Raw genomic sequence first — 13,210 nt, 5'->3', positions numbered from 1 at the left:
ACAGGAGTAATTTCCATTACTATCAATATTCTATAATTTACAGTGTCATAAAGTAACTCAAATAACCAAGAAGAGAGTTCTAGGCAATGTCTAACTTCCATTTAAAAATACCCAGTTGTTTTTGTTTTTTTTTTTTTTTTTTGCCCATTTCAAAGTCCTTCCCCATTTTTCTTGACAAGGTCATAATGGAAGACCCTAGCCTTTATTTTCTCATCAAAAATTATTCTAGGAATTCACTTGTGATCCAACCTAAAGAACTAAAGTTAAATCTCTAAGTCAGGGATCGGCAAACTGTGACCCACAGGCCAAGTCTGACCAGTAGAATTTTGAAGAGAAAGTTTTGTTGGAATTCAGCCACACTGACCTACTGCCTAGGACTCCTTTCACGCCACAACAGTAGAGCTGAACAGCTGCATCCAGGACTGAAAAGCCCACAATGCCTGATGTATTTACTGTTTGGCTCTTTATAGAAAAAGTCTGCTGACCTCTGATTTAGGTCATCAAGCAAATAGCAAGATTGTGAAATGTCAATTTCCTTTTCCATCAGATGGCCCCTGTCTCTAACAATCATTTTCTAGGGTTTGAGGCCAAGAAGGAAGCAGAGGAGAACTATCTGCCTAGCATTTTCTAATCCTGTTCATACCCTTCAAAGAATCCCCCTTTTCTCTACCACACCAACTAACTTTCTGTGATGTAGATTGGAGCTGGACAATGAGGGCCAAGAACCAAGAGTTCAAAGACTAGTTTTACCATTTCCTAATAAGGTCTACAAAGAAATGTCTAGACTCCCTTTACAAGGTTATAGGCACTTACAGCCCTTTGTCTTCCATTTATGGGTCTTAATTAAAATTCCAGGTTCCCAGGAAAGGTCCTGACCCATCACTAACCCAAGACAAAGCTTCTGATAAACCATTAGGGGTGAGATTCAAACCTAGGTCTGACCCGACTCAAAGCTTGTCCTTGCCTGACTCTCAGGATAGGCATGATTCTTAGGGACTTACCTCACATGAATGCCATCTACTTCCAGAGCCATTTTGCTGTTATTTTTAAAGACGTTGGAAGTGGCAAGAGCACTGGGGTGAGAAAACATGTTTTAGGCAGAATGCTTGATACCTCCTTGCTGCTTCCCAGCATTCGGATGGGGGAGGAAACACGGGTCGGCTTCCACACCAGCCTGGCAGAGGAAACAGACATCTGTCTCAGGACGGTATTTCTTACTCTTGATAGCAGCCAGGAGTGCTTTCTGATCCAAAAGAAAAAATGTGCTTCAGCTAAGAAATATGAGATTAAAATTCAAGCATATTGAAACTAAACTTTGAATAAGTTTCTCTCTCTCTTTTTTTTTTTTTAAAGAATGGCTTAACAACAATGAAGAAAAATCTTCACATTATTAAAGCACCAGGTAGGATGTTTCTCATTAAGTCTTGGAGGAAAAGCACTCAGAAGCCAATTAGTGGAAGGTAAGGGGTGGATCATCAACACACAGCATCTTCACAATCAGGCACCTGATCCCATCCTTTGAACACAGAGAAAAGCCAGCATAATGCTTCCCTTTTTCCTTGGTTATAACAGGAAAATGAGAGACTCAGGTTTTCATCTCTGATGGTATGGATGGGGATTGTCAATCTGAGTGCCAAGACTGTTTCTTGAGCTGATGTTTGCAGACCGTAAACTGTTTTCCTCACTGTCTGATTGTTGTCACTTATGGAGGTCAAGCATTACATTTAAAGCAATTGTGAGGATGTCTTGGCTCTCTCTCTTGAGGCATCATGCAATAAAATAGTTGATGGATGCCATATATAGTTTCATAATGCACTGGGAAAAAAACAAAGCTTTTGGGTTCAAACACTGGCTGTGTCTTCTACTACCTGTATGATTTGGCATCAGTGTTTTTCATATCTTTGAACTTTAGCTTTCTCATCTATGAGTTAGGGAGAATAATCACGTCCTAATTTTTGTTGTGAGATTTAAATAAGAAAGCATACGAAAACCATAGCACAAAGCCCGACACATGGTAGGTATTTCAATAAGTATTCACTCCCTCCCACTCTACTCTGCTATACTCAGCAGTTACCATGCTTCAGAGTAATTTTATGAGTTCTGATAGTGCTACTACCCAAAGATGCACTCCACTATATTATTAATTTCTCCTGTCTATGTTTTATCCCATACCTATCACAAAGGGACTTGTGTTTCTCTTCAGTTTAACAGGAAACTTCTTGCCTAGGCAGAACAAAAAGGAAATACATCACTAGGTCAGGGTGTGATTAAATAATTGGCCTACAGGTCTTCGGTATTAAAATATCAGAGAGCACCTCAGGAGACAGTGTGACACAGTTGAAGATAATTAGGAATGACTGGCATTAGAGAACAGGAGAACTTGGCTATAAGAAGAGAATGCTAAGCTTTGTAAAAGTTAAGCACTCTTTCTGTGTGTAACAGACCAGCTGCTTTGGTTAAAGATAGTTTTAGAACAAAGCCCTTCAGTGTTTTGAATTCAAAAAGAAAAGGATTAAACAGCATGGTGATACAAAGTACGCACAAAGTTTAGGGGAAATGGTAGCTTTTCATTTTGATGCAGATGGACCCTTTTTATTTTTATTTTTAAATGAATTTTTTTTTTAAACAGTACCAGTGGGATGAGCTTCATGTTGACTTTTAAGCTCCTCAGATTGAAAGTAAAAGTTACATGATGATTTCATATTGACTTTTCTATATCTTTCCAAACCAAATAATTTTGCAAATTACATTAGGGTTAGAATTTGCTGGAAGCCAAGAATGTCCTTCTATACAATCCAAAATGAGGCACAGTCTTTGCCCAATATGAACATCACCAAAGACATCTGCTTTCAACTCCATAAACAGTTTTATGGTATTTCCCCTAGTTATTTCTCTGGAAAGTCCTTGTTACCATTACCAAATAACTTCAGTCTGAGACAGAAGACAATCAAGATCATCTCAAGTCTGGAAACTGGCTCACAGTGATCCAGTACAACGAGAGCCAAGAAGACCATAGTAAGATGACACTTCCTAGTTCTTCCCCTCTTGACATCCACTTCAAATAGCCTTTCTGCCGTTAGTAACTGTCATCATCGAGGACTTCCCAACTGCATTCAAAACGGTGCAATAATCGTCAAAATGGAAAAGTATGTTCTCATCAATCATGCTACCTTAATTCCAAGGAAAAATAGATATGTTTCCAAGTTAAGAGGTAGGAAAAGTCTGCTGGCTCAGGCTGCTAACCAGTTACTTATTCTTTCCTAAACATGCGTCATCTTCAGGACACATATGTTAATATAAATATATACAATAATATTTGAATTTCTCTGGTGATCACTGCCAGTTGAAAATAAAATTCATACGCATAAAACCACTAAAAATGTTAAGCTATAACCATATCCCCAGCTCTTAGATGAATGTCTGGCACATGGAAAGCACTCAGTAAATGTTTGTGGAGTTAATGATGGTCTACAATAAATGGTAGTTAAGCCAAAAAAGGGAATAAGATCATCCTTGGAGAGTGTGGGGAGGAAGAAAGGAAAGAAGAAATGGAAAGAAAAAGGAAGGGAAAGTGGGCCTTGGAAGTAACTGTGGAAATCACCAAAAAGTAAGAGGTAGATGTAAGTAAGAGGTAGCCAAGGAGGCTACCAAAAAATTGAGTAAGAGGACCTGGAGAGAAAGAGAAAAAAAATCTTAGAAAACATGAGGTTATACAGGAGTAAAGGTCAGAATATTTTAGGCATTTTTAGACATTTTCCCCTTTTCCACCAGTTTTCTTCCTTTTGAACAGTCTTATTAGTAAGCAAATATATCTATTTTCAACTTCAACTTTCATTCTGATTCTTTGTATAAACAAATTCACATATCCATAATTTGACTCCAATATTAAAAGAACAATTCGCAGAACAGAATTAATTGCAATAAAACATTTTCTCTGATATTGAGAAAGATAGATGACTAGATAGTCATTATTGATGGTCACAGATCAATAAATCAATAATTGATAGATCAATACAGGTACATGAGAGAGAGAAGATACATATGGCTTAAGTACATTCTTAATAGTATAGATTTCATTTTTATAGAAAGTAGCCTGAATAAGGGAATTTCTGTAGTTCAGCTGGTAAAGAACCCCTATAATGTAGGATACCCTGGTTCGATTCCTGTATTGGGAAGATCCCCTGGAGAAGGGATAGGCTACCCACTCCCATATTCTTGGGCTTCCCGGCTGGCTCGATGGTAAAGAATCTTCCTGCAATGCGGGAGACCTGGGTTCAATCCCTGGGTTGGGAAGATCCCCTAGAGTAGGAAACGGCAACTCACTGCAGTATTTTTGCCTGGAGAATCACTATGGACAGAGGAGCCTGGCTGGTTACAAGTCCATGGGGTTGCAAAGAGTTGGACACAACTGAGCGACTAAGCACAGCACAGCCTGAATAAAGCAAGAGTGTTTCAGCAAACACTGGGACTCGCCTCTTATGACCAGTCTTGGGAATCCCATGGCAGCTCTCCCACACTCTATTTATTGGTTTAAGCCACCACAAGACTGCCCAGATTCACAGCAGGAAGAATTAGACTCAAGGCCACACTATTGTAGAAGAGCACGGGGGACAAAATATTGCTGTGGCCATCTCTGGAAAATACCATGAGCTGCAATGACTTCTGAAGCAAGTGAGGTCGAAGGTCTGGAGCCATCTTCTCTATAGGCCTTAATTCCACTGTCTTTCCCCGGGAAGGGCCCTTACTCCCAGACCAAGAATTCTTCAATGGCCACAGACTTTCTTGTTCAGCTGGAGTTATTGTATTCGATACCATCAACTTAATTCCTCAATCTGTCTCTTGACCACAGGGGCCAGGATGGGGAGGGGAGAGACTTCCTTTTTTACATACAGGTCTTGTGGCAGAGAAATAAAGTCATGGATCAAAAACAAAAGCTTAAACTCCTTCCCACTCCCACCTCTGACAGAATTAGACCTTCCTTTTCTTAGTGCCTCATTTAATAGCTATTATCATTGTCCTTACCAAATTTTATTGCAAGAATTTAATGACCTGTCTGTCTTTCAGGTCCACCTCCCAACTAGCCTTTGGAAAGAGGAACCATTTCATCCAACTTTGCATGTGCTAATAGTAATCAATCACTTCTGTCTTGAAAAACATGATGCTATAATCTAAAGTCAGGACTTAGAGACAGCAAACCTGGATTCCTACCCTAGTTCTTCAACATTCCAGCAGGACGACACTGGGCAATTCACTTAACCTCCCTGACCTTCAGTTTCTTCATCATTAACATGAGGATATGACAATCTGATTTGCCTATGTCACATAGGGGTTGAGAATCAACTGAGATAATGAACTATAGTTATAAGATATTATTATCTACTATAAGTTTCTAAAGAATAGAGATCTTACCCTTTCTTGTCAAAGCTTATTAAATTTCAGTACTTTGCACTCAATATTCTCTTTATTCCATCAACCATACCAGACCTGATATGCTGTTGATTTTGAATGTTTAAACAAATCTAAGCTACATAGGAACTCTTAAAAATGAATTTTAATGAGCCAGACAACAGTTTAAAACATATATAAAGTGGCTGTTCCATAGAGTATTAACATTCAAAGCAGAAAAAAAAAAAAATTGTAAGTAGATTCAGAAAGGATTCCTAAAGAGTATGAAAGAAACAAAAGGGTGCAGTGGATCCCTATTCACTTACTGAAAAAAAAAAAAGCAACACTTTCCCAAGATTTTACTCAGCATTTTGTATTTAGAAAGTCTTCTTAAAAGGACTTGTCAAGGAAACATGTTATCAGCCCTCATTCTTTGTATACTATATTTTTTTTTTTCAGAGAAATAATTTACCCTCAAATCAATGAATTTTTGCTACTTCAAAAGCAAGAAAAATTAAATCATGCTAATAACAACTCTTTCTTTCCACCCTCAAATCTTATTTTCGCAAAACCAAAACTTAAATATCAAAAAAACTGTGACATTACTGCATTTAACAAAAGCAAGGAACCAAAGTCTGAATAATCCACATTAAGATAGTATTGGTATATCTTTCTGGGAGAATTTGCAACTCTAAAATATATGATGGATCAAATACAATTTTTGTATTGTTATCTCTAACTGAGAGAAATATTGGTTTAAGCCTCAGATGGTAAAGAATCCACATGCAATGAGGGAGACCTGGGATCAATTCCTAGGTTGGGAAGATCTCCTGGAGGAGGGCATGGCAACCCACCCCAATATTCTTGCCTGGAGAATCCTCATGGACAGAGGAACCTGGCGGGCTATAGTTGGGGTCACAAAGAGTCAGACATGACTGATCGACTAACCACAGCACACAACTGAGAAAAAACAGAAATTAACTAATATTTATGCATACTTAGTTTTCATACAGGATAGTTTCCAACCAGTTTTAATTCTGTCAAGGAGCATCGTCCTGTGCTCTGTGGTGGTATCAGCCTGCAGCCTCAGGGTTCACTGGGCAAAAGATCCTGGGAATTGATGTAAGCCATGTCAGGGAGAGATCCAGCTCATCGTGTCTTGGGTCCTGCCCAACAGGGTAACACAGAAGGTGAGCAGACCTGAGTGGAAGAGGTTGGAAGGGTGTCACGGGATTCCTACAGGCCCAGGCAGGAGTTACAAACGGCCAGCAAAAATAGAGAAGAATCCAGATAGCTAACGGAAGCTGCAGGAGGAAGAGTTCAGCAGAGCACCTCAAATAGCACAGAAAAGCAGCCATGGGGAAAAGGTCTATTTAACCATCAGTAACTAACTCAGGAAGGCAGCTGTAGGCTCAGGAATAACAAAGCTGCCAGCCTAATGAAACCATAACGTTCCCTTCTCTCTCCTTCTATCTCTGACCTTGGCGAGGAACCAACAGGCAGGAAAAGTGTGAGAGGAAGGCGGGGTGAACGGGGAGGGGCGGGGGAGAAGGGGTAAAGACAGGAGGACCATGCCTGAAGCAAGTCAGAGCTGAAGGAAGGCAAACAACGGAATGCTGTCACGTTCTAAGTTTTGATTAACATCTTTGCCGTGACATTCTAATTACTGAACTAAGATTGTGTTTGCAACCTAAAGTGACCTTGGAGGATCTTTTTTATAAGACTGGAGGCAAAAGCATAAGATCTGCCAGAGTTGACATCCTGGGGCAGAGGAAAATTAATCCCACTGAATCAGGCTTAAAGTATGATGGGGAAAGACTACAATGCTGTGTTTTGTTTATGTCAAAAGTGAAGCTTGTTAAACTCACCAGCAATATATTGTTGAAGCTGAGTTTTTGACTCTTGATGATTGATATACATTTTTTCTGGTCTTGCCCACACTTAGGAGTAGGTGAAATTCTTCTGATTTCAGTCACTAGATTCTGGTTGTGACCAGAAAGAGACTGTAGAAGTTGAGAACTGTTAGGAATCAAAGAAAACATTGGGATCTAAAATATACCTAGACTAGGGGATACTTCATGCCTCCTTCCAAATTTTTACTGATCACATGGACTGAATGACATATGCCCACTCCCGCTACTCACTTCCAAAGTCCGCTCTTCTTCCGTGTCTTCCCTATCCAGGTGCCCTAGCTGAGGGGTCAGGAGGTGAGGACAAAGTCCGTGCCCAGGCCCTCATATTTTTAATCTCCATGTATTTTTATGAGATTTACATATCATAAGCATTCTGTTCAATAGCCAAAAGTCAGACTTCCTTGAGAAAGTAGAGATGGAAATTGGTATCAAGATCTAGAAACTTGTCTAATACTTTATTCAGTTGGGGGCCCTAATAGATATAGAACATCATCTAGGTTTGAAAGCAAATGACCCTCACCCCCAAATTAAAATAGAAGTAGAAGGAGAAGAATCTCTGTACTCACCTTTAATTTTTGAACTATTGGGCCCTGAGCTTAAGATATACATAAATGATTATAGATTATTATTTTAAAACAGCAATGTCAAGCTTTGCCTTGGGGTTGGGGAGGCTACTCATTGACCAGCTGATATTACAGGTAGCTTGTTTGTTACATTATCCAACATCTTCTCAGGCCAAGCCAGTTCAAGCCTGGTAGTCAGATCAAAGCTTCTCTCTCAAGGAGGAGCTGGCCTCCATACTCTGGACTAAGGCTAACAGGGAAGAGAGAGGAGGAGAACATTTCCTCCTAGAAGCCAAAGAGGCCCTCCCCTCTCTGCTGCCAAACCCAACTCTCCAAAGAGCAAATGAGATGCTAGTGAGACCTTTAAAGCATGCCCCCCCCCAGCCCCTACAAAGGCTATTTAATCTCTGAAAAGGCAAGGACAAAGAGACCATCCAGTGGGAAAAAATGAGAAGCATCGGTTGCTTAGGAAGGAAAGAGGCTGGGACTGGCTTTCAGTAGAAACATTTGAACCTGCAAATGTCTCTCCTCCCTGGGAGGACTCATCTGCTGTTGCCTCCATCCATCACACAAATCTTAGAATTTTTAGAAATGTTTAATGTTCTCATTTCAATCTGAGAACAGAGTGATTTTGGATATTTAATTCCATTCTTAATCTCTCCTTATTCATTTTAAGGTAAGTATGACTAAAGATACAATACACAACTTGGAAACTGCTCCACAGATGTATTCAAATTGCGTGGGTTATCGAAACCCCTTTAAGGAGTTACCTGAGAAGAGATGCAGACTGATGCCTTTACTTTGGAAGGAAACATGGAATGTGTTCTAGAAGTACAGATTTAAGGTCAGAGACTGATAAAGAGCTGAAACCTACAGGTGTCTCCTATAAGTGGCTCACTCAGGCCACCTGCTCTGTGGCTTGGACGGTGATACCTTCTAATATCAGTGATACTGCCTCACAGGGCTCTCCCTGGCCCTGGCTGGTTTGTTTGTCATCATCTGAAACAAACACTTAAATGCTTAGTGAGCAAATAGTTCAGACCAGATAATTTAGGAAAAATAACCCTCTGGAAACCGCCACCCACAAGTCAAAAATTGCAAAACCAAAATGATTCCTAGTAATAGAAGGGCATGAAGACGGCTTCACCTCCCTCTGCCTCAGTTTGTTCCTTTGTACAGAGGGGATAAAATTGGTGCCCACCTCACAGTGGTCCTGCGAGGAATAAATGAGTTAAGGCAAGCAGAGCACTTAGAAAACAACGCATGGCCCATAATAAAGGCACAGTCTGCGTACACACAGGATATAAGAATAAAAGGTCAGCCATCAATCTCTCTGCGGCAGCCTTAGATGCAGAATACCCAGCACCCTGCAGACTGCCTGGCCTAAGCCACCCAGGATGATGGAAGCCGAGCATAATTCGATTCCCATCTCTTTACTGCCAACAAAAACCACATACAGAGAGAAACGGGAAGACTTTCTAAAGAGAGGACCCTCGTCAGCAATAGCTTGTGTCACCTTGCATCCACAACCATCGCTCTGAGCAGTTGCAGGGTCAACCACAGTGATGTTAGAAAGCATCTCAAAGGACCACAACCCAGCCAATCCTCACCTTGTGTGCGTATGCTCTGTCGCCCAGTTCTCTACCAGTAAGGAAACCCTGGAAGTCTCGAGAAGTCTCGCGTGGTGTGTGAGTGGTCACACACCTTCAGGGTCACTCCTCTACCCTTTCTGCTTGAAGGGACCACACATCACAAGCCTGCTCAAGGAAGAAAAATCCAACGTTCTAAATGTCCTCCCTGGGACTAGGATACTTCTCACCCTCCTTCCCTGATTTCCTCGAGACTTCCACCACAAATCTGGAGATTGGTCACATTATGACCATTGGGCTCTACAGAGGACTGTTCTAAGGGAAAGCAGAGGAGAGCCAGCCTCTTGGAGTGGCCACCACATGGCAGAGCCCTCACTCACCCCCACCCAGCTAAATTAATTAATGCAGCTAAACTTCACAGAAGCACATCATTAGAAAATCTCTAGATTTTGATACTTCCATTTCTGCTTTCTTAAGTGAGTCTGCCTTTTAGCTATTAACAGAACACGTGTGGTTTATCTTCTAAAAACTACACAGAGACTAAGTCTGAGGGTTTGTTGGCTCCTTCTGACTCATCAGGTGGTCATGTGTATATCCAGTTTACAGATGACGAAACGGAGGCCCAAGGAGGTGAAATGACATCTGAGATCACACAGACACTAAGCTTGCAAACCAGGAGGGTTAAAATGGCTGACATTCCACTCCACTGTCCTCAACCCTGGGGGCTGCCTATGGTTCATGCAGGAGCTGAACAAAAGGCAGAACAGAAAGTGGTTACCAGAGCTCCCATGCAGGGGTCTGTCAGGCAGAAGAATGTGAGCCGGAAACACCTGGTCCGTGGTTAGGTGGAGTTCTGCTGGTCATTTCTGAAGTAGGGAGAGGAGTTGCTTGATATTTTTCTCATTTTTTTCTTTGTCTGGCTTGAAGATAGATAGAGGCAGGAGATGGGCCAGCAACACAGTGGCAAGAAGAAAAAGTAAAGCAATACTTCAGAAGTGAATCTGAGGGAATTAACTGGAGGGCACTGTAGTTCAGCAACAAACATGGGGAACCCAGAAACCAGGTGAGCAAAAACTCTGATATGGATGTCCACAGGAGTCTTGGACAAGTTCTCAGAGTTCTCAGAGAACTCTGGACAGGTCAGGGCTGGGAGTGTAAACCAGCCTTGGGTAAGGCAGCCCTGGAAAGGGAGCCTGTTGCTTCCCAGAGACAGAGAGTGAGGAGAATGAGCTGGAGAGCAGATATTCCAGGCAGAAAAGTGCCTACAGGTGTAAGGGTTGTTTATATACTCATATATCACTTGTATATATGTGTGCTTTTCCTCTGCTAATTTATTTCTATAAACTTGTATTTACTGGAGTACTGATAAAAGATTTTCTAATCCTTGACTATCTGGTAATGGAAAAGAAGATAATACACCTCATCTTGAGCTCCAATAGTGGTTCTGAATGGTCCACTTGTCCGGGCATGATCCAATAGAGATGGTGCTCGATGGTCTTTGCAAACATTGATTTTCTTGCCTGGTGTGGGGACGTGGACATTTGCCAAGGTCTTTCCTCCCCCACGAAGTGGCAGCATGAGCTGCAGATGGAACTAAGGCTGCAAAGCTTATGAGTTATTTAGTTGATGTCTCATAAAAAAGTGGACGGACTTCTGCATAGACTCAGGAAATAGATTCAGAGGCTCATGAAACATGTCACATTCAAATCCAGAAAATGTTCTTCCTGAAGAAAAGCAAGGGAACAGATTATTAAAGCAGTTTTTTTGTTGCTGTTTTTTTGTTTTGTTTTTTAAAGAACTCATAATGAAAAGAGAGCCCAGATAAGAGGCTGGTTTCTCCCTGTAGACTCTTTTTCTATTTCTCTGTGTTATTAGAGGTAAAAACTGTTAAGATGAAGCCTGGCCTACTTCATAACCTGCAGGTCTTGCCTTCAGGGATCATAATTATTTTAGTTTCAACCTTCTGTGCTGTCACAGCTACAGAGTAAGAAGGGAAAATGCCTAGACATTTTTTTTAATGACATTAAAAACATACAAGGTATAAACTATAAAGTACACCAGGCACAAATTCTAAAATGTGAGGAAAAAAGTGTCAGAGCTTACGGTAAAACATGGCAGGAAGAAATAAGGATGGCTTGATCTTGTGCAAACTAAAACGCCATTTTATTCCTTTATTGTTTCTTTAGAAAATATTTCTTTACTATTCCTTCCAGTTATTCATACGGTCTGTTAATGTCAAAGCAGAAAACAACGTTATATTGATAAAATTCCATCTCTTTTATTCAGACCCAGAATGGGTCTTTAAGCTTGTGTATCCCATTTTATGTAACAGACAAATCAGGTAAAAAGTTGATGTAATTTGGATACAGTATTATAAATGTGTAAGAAAGTGTCACTACTTAAAAGTATATAGGTATTCAGAAAATTATTTGGTAATGAGCTTCATCTTACAGATGCTTTTTTTTTTAAAGAAAAATCACTTTATTTTAATGAATTCACACCAATAACATCAGAAAAACATGTTTAAGAGGCCACACAGACATCTGCCCAGCCCCAAACTCAATACCATCTCAATGAACTTCTATAGAGTGAAAACACCCTCTTCCACTGCAATCCTGAAGCACAAAAGGTATTAATAATTGAGAAGAGGTGGTTTCACACTGTATGTCTTCACCATCAGTTATATTTTTAATGTTAAATCAACATGATCATGAGAGATGATTTTGCATGTCTTCAACTGGAACTTCATGATTAAGCTAATCTGTTCACCAATCTGCACTGTTTCAGAACCCTGATGAAACCCTCAGAAAGCTTAAGGTCACCCTGGTTCTGGACATGTGCCAGAAAGAGTTTCACCTGAAAGAAGCATGGGCCATGCTGCTACTGCTGCTCTGACAGCTGAGTTCCTTGAGGCTCCTGGTAAGTGATGGCAGGCCTTGCAAACTTCCTCCTCCAAAGCCCCCATGATGGTGTGACCCAGAGCGAGGCCAAACACAGAACCCACAGCCACGCTGGCTGCAATGGCATGGCCATCAGACCTGGCTGCTTGGGAGCAGCAGTACGGGAGCCCACAGCAGATGGTGGAGCCACTGCTGCTGGCCGAGCCGTGGCTGCTGGCCTGGGCACAGCTCTCATCCTGTGGTGTTTGCTGGCCAGAGGGGCCATGCTGAAAGTGCAGCTTCTAGAAGAGCAAGAGAGCATCACTTACAATGTATCTGAATTTTCACATACTGAGATTTCCTACAGAGAGGAGGACTGTGTTTTATAATCTTATTACTTCTGATTGGCTTGATTTTTGTGTGTGTATTGTACATTTGTATTGTACAATATGTACTGCTGATATAAAACACAAGTACAAACCCAATAAGTGAGAAGAGATAAACTGGAGGTACTGGGGTACAATACAGTACATTAACTCACCCCTGACTTCAATTTTAGCTCATAGACTGAAGTCACAGCTGGGTGGAGAGAAGAGTGGTTTCCTGCCAGTCAGTGTAGCTGCCGAGTCAGAAGAGAGAGGGACCACTTGTTCCCCCATGGGAAAGAAGGCAAAAGTCCCTTCATGTCACACAGAGCTACAGAGAGCCATCTGTACACCAGCCCTTGCATTATTTAAACTGTACATTGTCAATTACAAAGATCCAAAGTAATATGGATTTCAAGAAAGCAATTTATTTCTCACCCATAAATGGACAATTAAGAAGACTCTCTGGAGGCTCCTCATTTATCTTGGAGTCAGGATGCTTCTAGACTTGAGCTG

The 13,210-nt window shown here is 41.0% G+C and overlaps 1 long non-coding RNA gene and 1 pseudogene across 1 annotated transcript in view; both read right to left on the bottom strand.

The window, feature by feature from the left end:
• Positions 1–2,149, bottom strand: part of LOC129650183 (uncharacterized) — a 40,547-nt gene extending 38,398 nt beyond the window's left edge. Inside the window, exon 1 of the long non-coding RNA XR_008713654.1 lies at positions 1,002–2,149. This is a non-coding gene — a long non-coding RNA (uncharacterized LOC129650183). The remainder of the gene's footprint in view (positions 1–1,001) is intronic.
• A 9,981-nt stretch (positions 2,150–12,130) lies between these two features.
• Positions 12,131–12,651, bottom strand: LOC129650949 (coiled-coil-helix-coiled-coil-helix domain-containing protein 2-like; annotated as a pseudogene).
• Between the last annotated feature and the right edge of the window lie 559 nt (positions 12,652–13,210).

This window comes from Bubalus kerabau, chromosome 4, assembly GCF_029407905.1.
Source record: "Bubalus kerabau isolate K-KA32 ecotype Philippines breed swamp buffalo chromosome 4, PCC_UOA_SB_1v2, whole genome shotgun sequence".
In the NCBI taxonomy this organism is placed as follows: domain Eukaryota; kingdom Metazoa; phylum Chordata; class Mammalia; order Artiodactyla; family Bovidae; genus Bubalus; species Bubalus kerabau.
This window is presented reverse-complemented; position numbering and strand designations above follow the sequence as displayed.